Raw genomic sequence first — 13,125 nt, forward strand, 5'->3', positions numbered from 1 at the left:
CAACTTGACTACAAGAAGGGATCGGTTGGTAGGACATGTTTTGAGGCATCAAGGGATCACAAATTTAGCATTGGAGGGCAGTGTGGAGGGTAAAAATCGTAGAGGGAGACCAAGAGATGAATACACTAAGCAGATTCAGAAGGATGTAGGTTGCAGTAGGTACTGGGAGATGAAGAAGCTTGCACAGGATAGAGTAGCATGGAGAGCTGCATCAAACCAGTCTCAGGACTGAAGACCACAACAACAACAACAATTAAAAATAATAATAATAATTGTTATTATTATATTTTCCTGTATATACTTCTGAGATGAATCAGATGTGTATTCATTGGTTGGGATTTCTGTCTATTATATGATCAATCAGTGTAAACAGTAAGTTGTTAGTCATATTTATTTGATCATTTAGTAGTTGTTTCTTTTCAGCCTTTGTTTTGTATATACGATAATTTTCCTGTAGTGTTAGGAGATGTCTTTCATTATTTATTCTGATTATTTTCATATCATTTTCTCTTGTAGTAGGTTTGTAGTTATTTTCTCTCAAATGGCCTGCAAAAGTTGAGTGGGTCTTCCATATTTCCATGCGTAACTTACGCTCTGAACTTTGAAAAAACACAGTACATACAATTTTCTGCTGCAAAAAGTATAATTCCTTAAATAAACATAACACATCAAAAGAAGTCAGTAGCCAGGCTGGAGCATACTAGGTTTTTGGTTATATATATAGATGAGAATCTTAATTGGAAAATTCATATTTCGGATGTCCTAAAGCGACTAGGTTCAGAAAGTTTTGCAAATCAGAATAATTGCCAATTTTGAGGATGTAGAAATTAGTAAGCTAACATACTTTGCATAGTTCCACTCTCTGATGTCAGAGAGAATAATATTCTGGGGCAACTCAACACTTAGGCAAAAGGTATTCACTGCTCAAAAGAAAGTAGTTAGAATAATGTGTGGGGTTCATAGCCGCACATCTTGTAGGCATCTGTTTAAAATGTTAGGAATTCTTACAACTGCTTCACAGTACATTTACTCAGTAATGAAATTTTTTCTCAACAACATGGGCCAGTTTAAAATCAACAGCGACATCCATGATTACAATACCAGAAAAAAGGAAAACCTACACTATCCTTTACTTAACCTATCTTTGGCACAAAAATGGCTCTGAGCACTATGGGACTTAACTTCTAAGGTCATCAGTCCCCTAGAACTTAGAACTACTTAAACCTAACTAACCTAAGGACATCACACACATCCATGCCCAAGGCAGGATTCGAACCTGCGACCGTAGCGGCCGCGCGGTTCCAGAATGTAGCGCCTTTAACCGCTTGTCCACCACGGCCGGCACTTTGGCACAGAAAAGGGTAAAATATGCTGCTATAAAACTTTTTGATAAACTACCAGATGAAAGAAAATGTCTGACAAAAAAAATGGTTCAAATGGCTCTGAGCACTATGGGACTCAACATCTGAGGTCATGAGTCCCCTAGAACTACTTAAACGTAACTAACCTAAGGACATCACACACATCCATGTCCGAGGCAGGATTCGAACCTGCAACCGCAGCAGTCGCGCGGTTCCGGACTGAAGCGCCTAGAACCGCTTGGCCACCACGGCCGGCTGAAATGTCTGACACACAGCAGTAATAGTTTCAAAAACAAATTGAAATCATACCTCCTTGACAACTCCCTCTATACCATAGATGAATTATTGAATATGAGTAAATAAATGTGGAGATATAATACAGGGTGATTCAAAAAGAATACCACAACTTTAGGAATTTAAAACTCTGCAACGACAAAAGGCAGAGCTAAGCACTATCTGTCGGCGAATTAAGGGAGCTATAAAGTTTCATTTAGTTGTACATTTGTTCGCTTGAGGCGCTGTTGACTAGGCGTCAGCGTCAGTTGATGCTAAGATGGCGACCGCTCGACAGAAAGCTTTTTGTGTTATTGAGTACGGCAGAAGTGAATCGACGACAGTTGTTCAGCGTGCATTTCGAACGAAGTATGGTGTTAAACCTCCTGATAGGTGGTGTATTAAACGTTGGTATAAACAGTTTACAGAGAATGGGTGTTTGTGCAAAGGGAAAAGTTCTGGACGGCCGAGAACGAGTGATGAAAATGTAGCACGCATCCAGCAAGCATTTGTTCGCAGCCCAGGAAAATCGACTCGCAGAGCTAGCAGAGAGCTGCAAATTCCACAATCGACTGTATGGAGAGTCCTACGAAAAAGGTTAGTTATGAAACCTGAACGTCAACTACCCGAGGCGACGGATCGGCCGCCAGGCAGCCCGTGACAGAGCACTTCATCACTGGCCTCCAAGAAGCCCTGATCTTACCCCCTGCGATTTTTTCTTATGGGGGTATGTTAAGGATATGGTGTTTCGGCCACCTCTCCCAGCCACCATTGATGATTTGAAACGAGAAATAACAGCAAAAAATGGCTCTGAGCACTATGGGACTCAACTGCTGTGGCCATAAGTCCCCTAGAACTTAGAACTACTTAAACCTAACTAACCTAAGGACATCACACACATCCATGCCCGAGGCAGGATTCGACCCTGCGACCGTAGTGGTCGTGCGGTTCCAGACTGTAGCGCCTTTAACCGCTCGGCCACTCCGGCCGGCTAAATAACAGCAACTATCCAAACTGTTACGCCTGATATGCTACAGAGAGTGTGGAACGAGTTGGAGTGTCGGGTTGATATTGCTCGTGTGTCTGGAGGGGGCCATATTGAACATCTCTGAACTTGTTTTTGAGTGTAAAAAACCTTTTTAAATACTCTTTGTAATGATGTATAACAGAAGGTTATGTTTCTTTCATTAATTACACATTTTTAAAGTTGTGGCATTCTTTTTGAATCACCCTGTATATGCATTCTGCGCCGTTTAAGGGAATGGGGTAGATAATAGAAATATTTAGGTATAAGGCCATAATGCAAAAAAAATAACTTGTTTCCTGTGCGATTTTCTTGTGTATTTGACACGTTCGACATCGTAACAGTTTTTCCGTGCTATTGATCAATGGAACACGTAACAAACTAACTAACTAACTAACTAACGAACTATGACGGTGGAAGAGAAATGGTCCGCTGTTACCGTGATTCCAACTGCGGGAATCGTGACTCCAATTTAAATCCATAGAAGGATAAAAGCTGTGTACGGTGATGATCGTATTGCGAGCTTGAATTGTTCGTAATCGTAATTAAGGATGGGGCTGGCGCTGAGCTCTACGTGTGCGACACAGCTGGGATTGAGGAAACTGCAGTACGGTAGCCGCGCGGCTCGTCCCAATCGGGTTGATGAACTCATCAGAGAGAATTATCGGTTTACACAGATACAGCTCTCAGGTAAGAGCGGCGTATCAGGCGTGCGCCGGTCACCACTGCAGGGCTGAGGTACAGATGACTGTGCGCGCAGTGGGTGCCTCGAATGGTCACTCCCGACATGAAACAGAAGACACTGGACATCTATCAACGCGTTTTACTGTTTGAGCGTGAGGGTGATGGGTTCCCTAAGAGCACTGTGGCAACTGGTGAAAGCTGAGTTCACCATGTTGTTGTTGTTGTGGTCTTCAGTCCTGAGACTGGTTTGATGCAGCTCTCCATGCTACTCTATCCTGTGCAAGCTTCTTCATCTCCCAGTACCTACTGCAACCTACATCCTTCTGAATCTGCTTAGTGTATTCATCTCTTGGTCTCCCTCTACGATTTTTACCCTCCACGCTGCCCTCCAATGCTAAATTTGTGATCCCTTGATGCCTCAAAACATGTCCTACCAACCGATCCCTTCTTCTAGTCAAGTTGTGCCACAAACTTCTCTTCTCCCCAGTCCTATTCAATACCTCCTCATTAGTCATGTGATCTACCCACCTTATCTTCAGCATTCTTCTGTAGCACCACATTTCGAAAGCTTCTATTCTCTTCTTGTCCAAACTATTTATCGTCCACGTTTCACTACCAAACATGGCTACACTCCATACAAATACTTTCAGAAACGACTTCCTGACACTTAAATCTATACTCGATGTTAACAAATTTCTCTTCTTCAGAAACGATTTCCTTGCCATTGCCAGTCTACATTTTATATCCTCTCTACTTCGACCATCATCAGTTATTTTACTCCCTAAATAGCAAAACTCCTTTACTACTTGAAGTGTCTCATTTCCTAATCTAATCCCCTCAGCATCACCCGATTTAATTTGACTACATTCCATTATCCTCGTTTTGCTTTTGTTGATGTTCATCTTATATCCTCCTTTCAAGACACTGTCCATTCCGTTCAACTGCTCTTCCAAGTCCTTTGCTGTCTCCGACAGAATTACAATGTCATCGGCGAATCTCAAAGTTTTTATTTCTTCTCCATGAATTTTAATACCTACTCCGAATTTTTCTTTTGTTTCCTTTACTGCTTGCTCAATATACAGATTGAATAACATCGGGGAGAGGCTACAACCCTGTCTCACTCCTTTCCCAACCACTGCTTCCCTTTCATGCCCCTCGACTCTTATAACTGCCATCTGGTTTCTGTACAAATTGTAAATAGCCTTTCGCTCCCTGTATTTTACCCCTGCCACCTTCAGAATTTGAAAGAGAGTATTCCAGTCAACATTGTCATAAGCTTTCTCTAAGTCTACAAATGCTAGAAACGTAGGTTTGTCTTTTCTTAATCTTTCTTCTAAGATAAGTCGTAAGGTTAGTATTGCCTCACGTGTTCCAACATTTCTACGGAATCCAAACTGATCTTCCCCGAGGTCCGCTTCTACCAGTTTTTCCATTCGTCTGTAAAGAATTCGCGTTAGTATTTTGCAGCTGTGACTTATTAAACTGATAGTTCGGTAATTTTCACATCTGTCAACACCTGCTTTCTTTGGTATTGGAATTATTATATTCTTCTTGAAGTCTGTGGGTATTTCGCCTGTCTCATACATCTTGCTCACCAGATGGTAGAGTTTTGTCATGACTGGCTCTCCCAAGGCCATCAGTAGTTCTAATGGAATGTTGTCTACTCCCGGGGCCTTGTTTCGACTCAGGTCTTTCAGTGGTCTGTCAAACTCTTCACGCAGTATCTTATCTCCCATTTCACCATTCTGACCCCGAAAACAAGAGAGCATCAATGGAGTTCCGCCACAGAGGACCATCGGCAAAGTGAATTCATGCGTACAAGTATCACCATAAACTGTGCAAAAAAAACTGAAACCACTAATTCAGAAACTTCTTCCACACGTGGAGCAATCTTTCCTTCAGTGTGGCAGAGCCAGAACACACCGAGCGAGGTGGCGCAGTGGCTAGCACACTGGCCTCGCATTCGGGAGGTTGGAGGTTCAAACTGGCGTGCGGCCATCCTGATTTAGGTTTCCCGTGATTTCCCTAAACCGCTTGAGGCGAATGCAGGGATGGTTCGTGTGAAAGGACAACGCATCTTTCCTACGCCATCCTTCCCTAATCCGATGGGATCGTTGATCTCGCTGCTTGGTCCCCTCCCGGAAACCAACCAATCATCTTGCCACCAAACAACAATAATTCCCACTATATCTATACTATGTGATCAAAAGTATCCGGACACCTGCCTGAAAATGAGTTCAAGTTCGTGCTGCCCTCCATCGGTAATCATGGAATTCAATACGGTGTTGGCCGACCCTTAGCCTTGATGACAGCTTCCACTCTCGCAGGCATACGTTCAATCTTCAAGAAGGGTCGTCGAGCAGAGGCGCAAAACTATAGACCTATATCTCTGACGTCGATCTGTTGTAGAATTTTAGAACATGTTTTTTGCTCGAGTATCATGTCGTTTTTGGAAACCCAGAATCTACTATGTAGGAATCAACATGGATTCCGGAAACAGCGATCGTGTGAGACCCAACTCGCGTTATTTGTTCATGAGACCCAGAAAATATTAGATACAGGCTCCCAGGTAGATGCTATTTTTCTTGACTTCTGGAAGGCGTTCGATACAGTTCCGCACTGTCGCCTGATAAACAAAGTAAGAGCCTACGGAATATCAGACCAGCTGTGTGGCTGGATTGAAGAGTTTTTAGCAAACAGAACACAGCATGTTGTTATCAATGGAGAGACGTCTACAGACGTTAAAATAACCTCTGGCGTGCCACAGGGGAGTGTTATGGGACCATTGCTTTTCACAATATATATAAATGACCTAGTAGATAGTGTCGGAAGTTCCATGCGGCTTTTCGCGGATGATGCTGTAGTATACAGAGAAGTTCCAGCATTAGAAAATTGTAGCAAAATGCAGGAAGATCTGCAGCGGATAGGCACTTGGTGCAGGGAGTGGCAACTGTCCCTTAACATAGACAAATGTAATGTATTGCGAGTACATAGAAAGAAGGATCCTTTATTGTATGATTATATGATAGCGGAACAAACACTGGTAGCAGTTACTTCTGTAAAATATCTGGGAGTATGCGTGCGGAACGATTTGAAGTGGAATGATCATATAAAATTAATTGTTGGTAAGGCGGGTACCAGGAGGAGATTCATTGGGAGAGTGCTTAGAAAATGTAGTCCATCAACAAAGGAGGTGGCTTACAAAACACTCGTTCGACCTATACTTGAGTATTGCTCATCAGTGTGGGATCCGTACCAGATCGGGTTGACGGAGGAGATAGAGAAGATCCAAAGAAGAGCGGCGCGTTTCGTCACAGGGTTATTTGGTAACCGTGATAGCGTTATGGAGATGTTTAGCAAACTCAAGTGGCAGACTCTGGAAGAGAGGCGCTCTGCATCGCGGTGTAGCTTGCTCGCCAGGTTTCGAGAGGGTGCGTTTCTGGATGAGGTATCGAGTATATTGCTTCCCCCTACTTATACCTCCCGAGGAGATCACGAATGTAAAATTAGAGAGATTAGAGCGCGCACGGAGGCTTTCAGACAGTCGTTCTTCCCGCGAACCATACGCGACTGGAACAGGAAAGGGAGGTAATGACAGTGGCACGTAAAGTGCCCTCCGCCACACACCGTTGGGTGGCTTGCGGAGTATGAATGTAGATGAATGTTGATGTAGAATGTAGATGTAGAATCAGGTGCTCGAAGGTTTCTTGGGGAATGGCGGCCCATTCTTCACGGAGTGCTGCACTGAGGAGACGTATCGATGTCGGTCAGTGAGGCCTGGAACGAAGTCGGCGTTCCAAAACATCCCAAAGGTGTTCCGCCTGTTTAGCTGGGTAGTAACATGCTTGCCTCCCATGCACTGGGCCCAGGTTCGATACCCGGCAAGGTTGCAGATTTCCTCCGCTCGAGGACTGGGTGTTGTGTTGTCCTCATTATCATTTCATCCTCATCACCGGCCGCAAGTCGCCCAATGTGGCGCCGACTGAAAACAGACTTGCGCTTGGCAGCCGAAGCCGACTGGGACATCCCGATCGGCAATGCCATTCGATCGTGTCATTTCATTTCAGGCAGGCCAGTCCATTACAGGGATGTTATTGTCGTGTAACCACTCCGCCACAGGCGCTGCATTACGGACAGGTGCTCGATCGTGTTGAAAGATGCAGTCGCCATCTCCGAATTGCTCTTCAACTGTGGAAAGCAAGAAGGTGCTTAAAACGTCAATGTAGGCCTGTGCTGTGATAGCGCCACGCAAAACAACAAGGGGTGCAAGCCCCATCCATGAAAAACACGACCGCACCACAACACCACCGCCTCCGAATTATACTGTTGGCACTACACACGCTGGCAGACGACGTTCACGGTCCATTTACCGTACCCACACCATGCCATTCGTCAATCCACACAACGTTTTTCCACAGTTCAGTCGTCCAATGTTTACGCTCCTTACATCGAGTGAGGCGTCGTTTGGAATTTACCGGCGTGATGTGTGGCTTATGAACAGCCGCTCGACCGTGAAATCCAAGTTTTCCCACCTCCCGCCAAACTGTCACAGTACTTGCAGTGGATCCTGATGCAGTTTGGTATTCCTGTGCGATGGTCTGGATAGATGTCTGCCTATTACACATTACGACCCTCTTCAACTGTCGGCGGTCTCTGTCAGTCAACAGACGAGGTCGGCCTGTACGCTTTTGTGCTGTACGTGTCCCTTCACGTTTCCACTTCACCATCACATCTGAAACAATGGACCTAGGGATGTTTAGGAGTGTCGAAATCTCGGGTACAGACGTATGACACAAGTGACACCCAATCACCTGACCACGGTGAAAGTTCGTGATATCCGCGAAGCGCCCCATTCTGCTCTCTCACGATGTCTAATGACTACTGAGGTCGCCGATATGGAGTACCAGGCAGTAGGTGACAGCACAATGCACCTAGCATGAAAAACGTATGTTTTTGGGGTTGTCCGGACACTTTTGATCACATAATGTGTAACTTCCAGAACGCACACGAGCGCGGTGACATCTGCAGGAGTTCGACGCTTTTGGTTCGCTGTCGCCGATCATCCTCCATACAGCCCTGACATGGCCCCATACAATTTTATCTGTTTCCAAAAGATAAACAACATCTTCTAGGGCTCAACTTAGATAATGACGAAACGGGACAAGTACAGAAGTGAGATTGTGGCTCCGTCAACAGAGTCAAACAGTCTATAGTGAGGTTATCAGTTAACTGGTCCCTCATTGGGAGAAATGTGTTTGTTGGCAAGGTAACTGTATTGAGAAACAAATACGTAGCCATGAAGAAAAAAGGTGTGCAATGTTAATGAAGTTCTTTAATTAAAAAACCTTCAATAGTTATCACATGTCGGCCGGAGTGGCCGAGCGGTTCTAGGCGCTACACTCCGGAACCGCGCGACCGCTACGGTCGCAGGTTCGAACCTTGCCTCGGCCATGGATGTGTGTGATGTCCTTAGGATACTTAGGTTTAAGTAGTTCTAAGTTCTAGGGGACTGATGACCTCAGATGTTACGTCCGATAGTGCTCAGAGCCATTAGAACCATTTTTATAGTTATCACATAAAAAAGTCGGAGGTATTGCTGCTCAGCTTGGCCTCATATGCTGGCGGCAGCATAGTAGTCGGACACACTTCTTCGAATGTAGGTTATCTCACAAAACTACACTCCTGGAAATGGAAAAAAGAACACATTGACACCGGTGTGTCAGACCCACCATACTTGCTCCGGACACTGCGAGAGGGCTGTACAAGCAATGATCACACGCACGGCACAGCGTACACACCAGGAACCGCGGTGTTGGCCGTCGAATGGCGCTAGCTGCGCAGCATTTGTGCACCGCCGCCGTCAGTGTCAGCCAGTTTGCCGTGGCATACGGAGCTCCATCGCAGTCTTTAACACTGGTAGCATGCCGCGACAGCGTGGACGTGAACCGTATGTGCAGTTGACGGACTTTGAGCGAGGGCGTATAGTGGGCATGCGGGAGGCCGGGTGGACGTACCGCCGAATTGCTCAACACGTGGGGCGTGAGGTCTCCACAGTACATCGATGTTGTCGCCAGTGGTCGGCGGAAGGTGCACGTGCCCGTCGACCTGGGACCGGACCGCAGCGACGCACGGATGCACGCCAAGACCGTGGGATCCTACGCAGTGCCGTAGGGGACCGCACCGCCACTTCCCAGCAAATTAGGGACACTGTTGCTCCTGGGGTATCGGCGAGGACCATTCGCAACCGTCTCCATGAAGCTGGGCTACGGTCCCGCACACCGTTAAGCCGTCTTCCGCTCACGCCCCAACATCGTGCAGCCCGCCTCCAGTGGTGTCGCGACAGGCGTGAATGGAGGGACGAATGGAGACGTGTCGTCTTCAGCGATGAGAGTCGCTTCTGCCTTGGTGCCAATGATGGTCGTATGCGTGTTTGGCGCCGTGCAGGTGAGCGCCACAATCAGGCCTGCATACGACCGAGGCACACAGGGCCAACACCTGGCATCATGGTGTGGGGAGCGATCTCCTACACTGGCCGTACACCACTGGTGATCGTCGAGGGGACACTGAATAGTGCACGGTACATCGAAACCGTCATCGAACCCATCGTTCTACCATTCCTAGACCGGCAAGGGAACTTGCTGTTCCAACAGGACAATGCACGTCCGCATGTATCCCGTGCCACCCAACGTGCTCTAGAAGGTGTAAGTCAACTACCCTGGCCAGCAAGATCTCCGGATCTGTCCCCCATTGAGCACGTTTGGGACTGGATGAAGCGTCGTCTCACGCGGTCTGCACGTCCAGCACGAACGCTGGTCCAACTGAGGCGCCAGGTGGAAATGGCATGGCAAGCCGTTCCACAGGACTACATCCAGCATCTCTACGATCGTCTCCATGGGAGAGTAGCAGCCTGCATTGCTGCGAAAGGTGGATTTACACTGTACTAGTGCCGACATTGTGCATGCTCTGTTGCCTGTGTCTCTGTGCCTGTGGTTCTGTCAGTGTGATCATGTGATGTATCTGACCCCAGGAATGTGTCAATAAAGTTTCCCCTTCCTGGGACAATGAATTCACGGTGTTCTTATTTCAATTTCCAGGAGTGTAGTTTCTCGAAAATTTAGTTGCCTTCCTCCCAAATAACCTCATTTGAAGCCAATGAGCATCTCCGTAACAATGGGATAGGTTACACTGACCTGATTTTACAGTAGCCCTGAATTCGTTCGGTATCTGTTGACAAACCTAACGATGACACCAAACATCGAACAGAACTTTGGAATTGGTCGCAACAGCACCCTGTATGAGATTTCCTTACAGGTTGTAATCTCCCCCCTCCTTCCTGCTTCCGTCTATTGTCTACATTAAACGATGTCCAGTCCGACTGATTAATAAGCAAAGTCTTTTATGAAGTTTTGAGAGCAGTGAAGATTAGAATTAACTTTCTAGTTTACTTAGCTTGTCATGTTGAGATGGCTCCAGTTCTTCTTGTCTAGCGGTCTGATTCTTGAAGCTCAAAATCTCATATCAGGTCCTCACGGTTGGTTTGAACTGAATAAATCTGAAGATCGTTGTAGCGAATTTTTTTTTACATAAATATAAGTTCTCACATTTTCATATATCATACGGTATTTTGGTTTTTCACATTAACAAAGCCGAAATTACATTGTGTGCACAAAAATACGTCCGAAAACATCAGAGGCAAGCTTAAAACTCCCACACTCTGCCGAAATAACCATATCCCAGAGGCTTTACAATTTTTCTTAACCAATGATTTTCTACTAGTTTCGTTTCATTATTAATTTGGATCTTCTTCTTCTTCTTCTTCTTCTTCTTCTTCGCGGATGGATCACCTAGGACCACGCGTAATCAACATTTGTTGGCCTTCCTTTTCGCCCAGTATTCCTTCATAAACAACGAATGGGCTAGCTTTCGTTGCGTAGACCATGTATGTCGGTTAGTTTTTCTCTCTTCTTCCTCAAAACCATTGGATCATTATTTCATAAATAAATCCAGAAATAAACATAGCAAAGAGTACAGGATGCGTAATCATTAATAGAAAATTTAAGTGTGCCAGTAAGTCGTAATTTCAAATGTTTCTAAAAAAAAATAATGTTAACTGTACGTTCAGAACTAGTTTATATCGATTATAACATCGAAACTGTAATATTTTATAAAGTAATTCCTTTTCGTAAATTTTAGCTTGAAATATAACATAGTGTGTATAAAGTTATATGAAAGTTTTCAGAAAAGCTACTGAGATAATACTGACGTGTCCAAAATTAAAAAAAACAATATTAGTATCGATAACTGCGGTTGAGAAAAATTAATGCCGGAGAAGGATGTCCCTTTACAAGGCGCACAGCAGTCTTCCAGAACCCTTCCAACATATACAACTCTTCCATTCGCCTTCGCTAACACAGGTTGTAAGTATTCACCTGGTTTTGTTTAGCGTTTCGATCGATCTAATGTGCTCCAGAAATTTATCATTAATTTTGTAAGAGGTTACTATTGGGTTCTTCCTCTTTTTATGAGCATTGTCTTTCACTTATGTCTAAAGAGAAACTGCCATCCATTACATCGACTGAAAAGTGTTGTCCATTCTCCATTTTCTTCTGATTGTTCTACGGCAGTTCTTTCGTGTTAACCATGCATGATACCCACTACTACCAAAGCCTATCCTTGCGCGACCTATCGCAGGCAGCAAGACATCCGCTACAGCTCTTACCACCCGACCTAACTACAGCAGAGGTTTTTTTTTTCCCTTGCCTCTTGCCTTGGCACTTTCTTTCCTCTGACCTTCAAACCGCTACCCTTCGTTCGATTTCGATCCAATCTATCTCCAGATGAGCGCGTATTAATGGTTAACCTTGACTAGACGTACGCAAACAAACACCGCAGTACCCACACATCCTGCGACACCTCACTTTAGTGAATACTAACCCTTATGCAGAGATGGCAGTAGACCTACTGTGTTGGCCATCATGCCGGTATGGGCGTGGAGGGGCTCCACCACTATTTAAAAAAAAAAAAGACCAGCACCGTCAGCCTATTTTGTATGTTAAATCACTTTTGTGTACTGAGAACATCAGAGATCAGAGGGCCCATTACACTTCATTTGTACACACACGATGCTCCGTTCACTCTTCGACAGGTACTACGAGAGCGTCACTGCTACTAAAACTGCAAATTTGGAAATACGTATTTGACATCAAGCAGCAAGTAAAGTACAGTGAGAAACTGATTGATTGCTTTGCATTAATGATTATCAAGTGAATAGCGCTGGCGGTGAGAGACCTTCGGAGAAGAGTATAAGGAGTAAAAAAAAAAAAAAATGCGTCTATTTACTGAACGGCAAAGTGGGCAGCAAAACGAGACCAAGGCTCGCTGGGTAGGACCAGTCGGACGAGGAGCGAACCCGTCTCGCCATGTTGGATGCCCACACACCAAATTACCGCCGCGCAGCACTCAGAATGTCCACCAAGGCTCTCGTTGGAGGCGAACGACGCAGTTCAGCCAAGGACAACGATCAACTCCCTAAAGTTCTGCCCTTCTCAGTGGGAAGCATCTGTCACGTACAGCAGCGGTACCGAGCTTTATTATTAAATGTACGTTACAGACGACAATTAGGTTACAACCAGTAAACGCACTCCATCCCCTTAGATCTTCAAGAATTGAGTTCCCGTGTATCAAATACAGTACTGGCCAGTAAAATTGCTACAACAAGAAGAAATGCAGATGATAAACGGGTATTCATTGGACAAATATATTATACAAGAACTGACATCTGAT

The 13,125-nt window shown here is 45.1% G+C and overlaps 1 protein-coding gene across 1 annotated transcript in view; it reads right to left on the minus strand.

The window, feature by feature from the left end:
- LOC126213229 (nostrin) overlaps positions 1–13,125 on the minus strand; it is an 817,565-nt gene that overhangs the window by 686,445 nt on the left and 117,995 nt on the right. The window lies entirely within an intron of this gene.

Source organism: Schistocerca nitens, chromosome 11, assembly GCF_023898315.1.
Source record: "Schistocerca nitens isolate TAMUIC-IGC-003100 chromosome 11, iqSchNite1.1, whole genome shotgun sequence".
Classification (NCBI taxonomy): Eukaryota; Metazoa; Arthropoda; class Insecta; order Orthoptera; family Acrididae; genus Schistocerca; species Schistocerca nitens.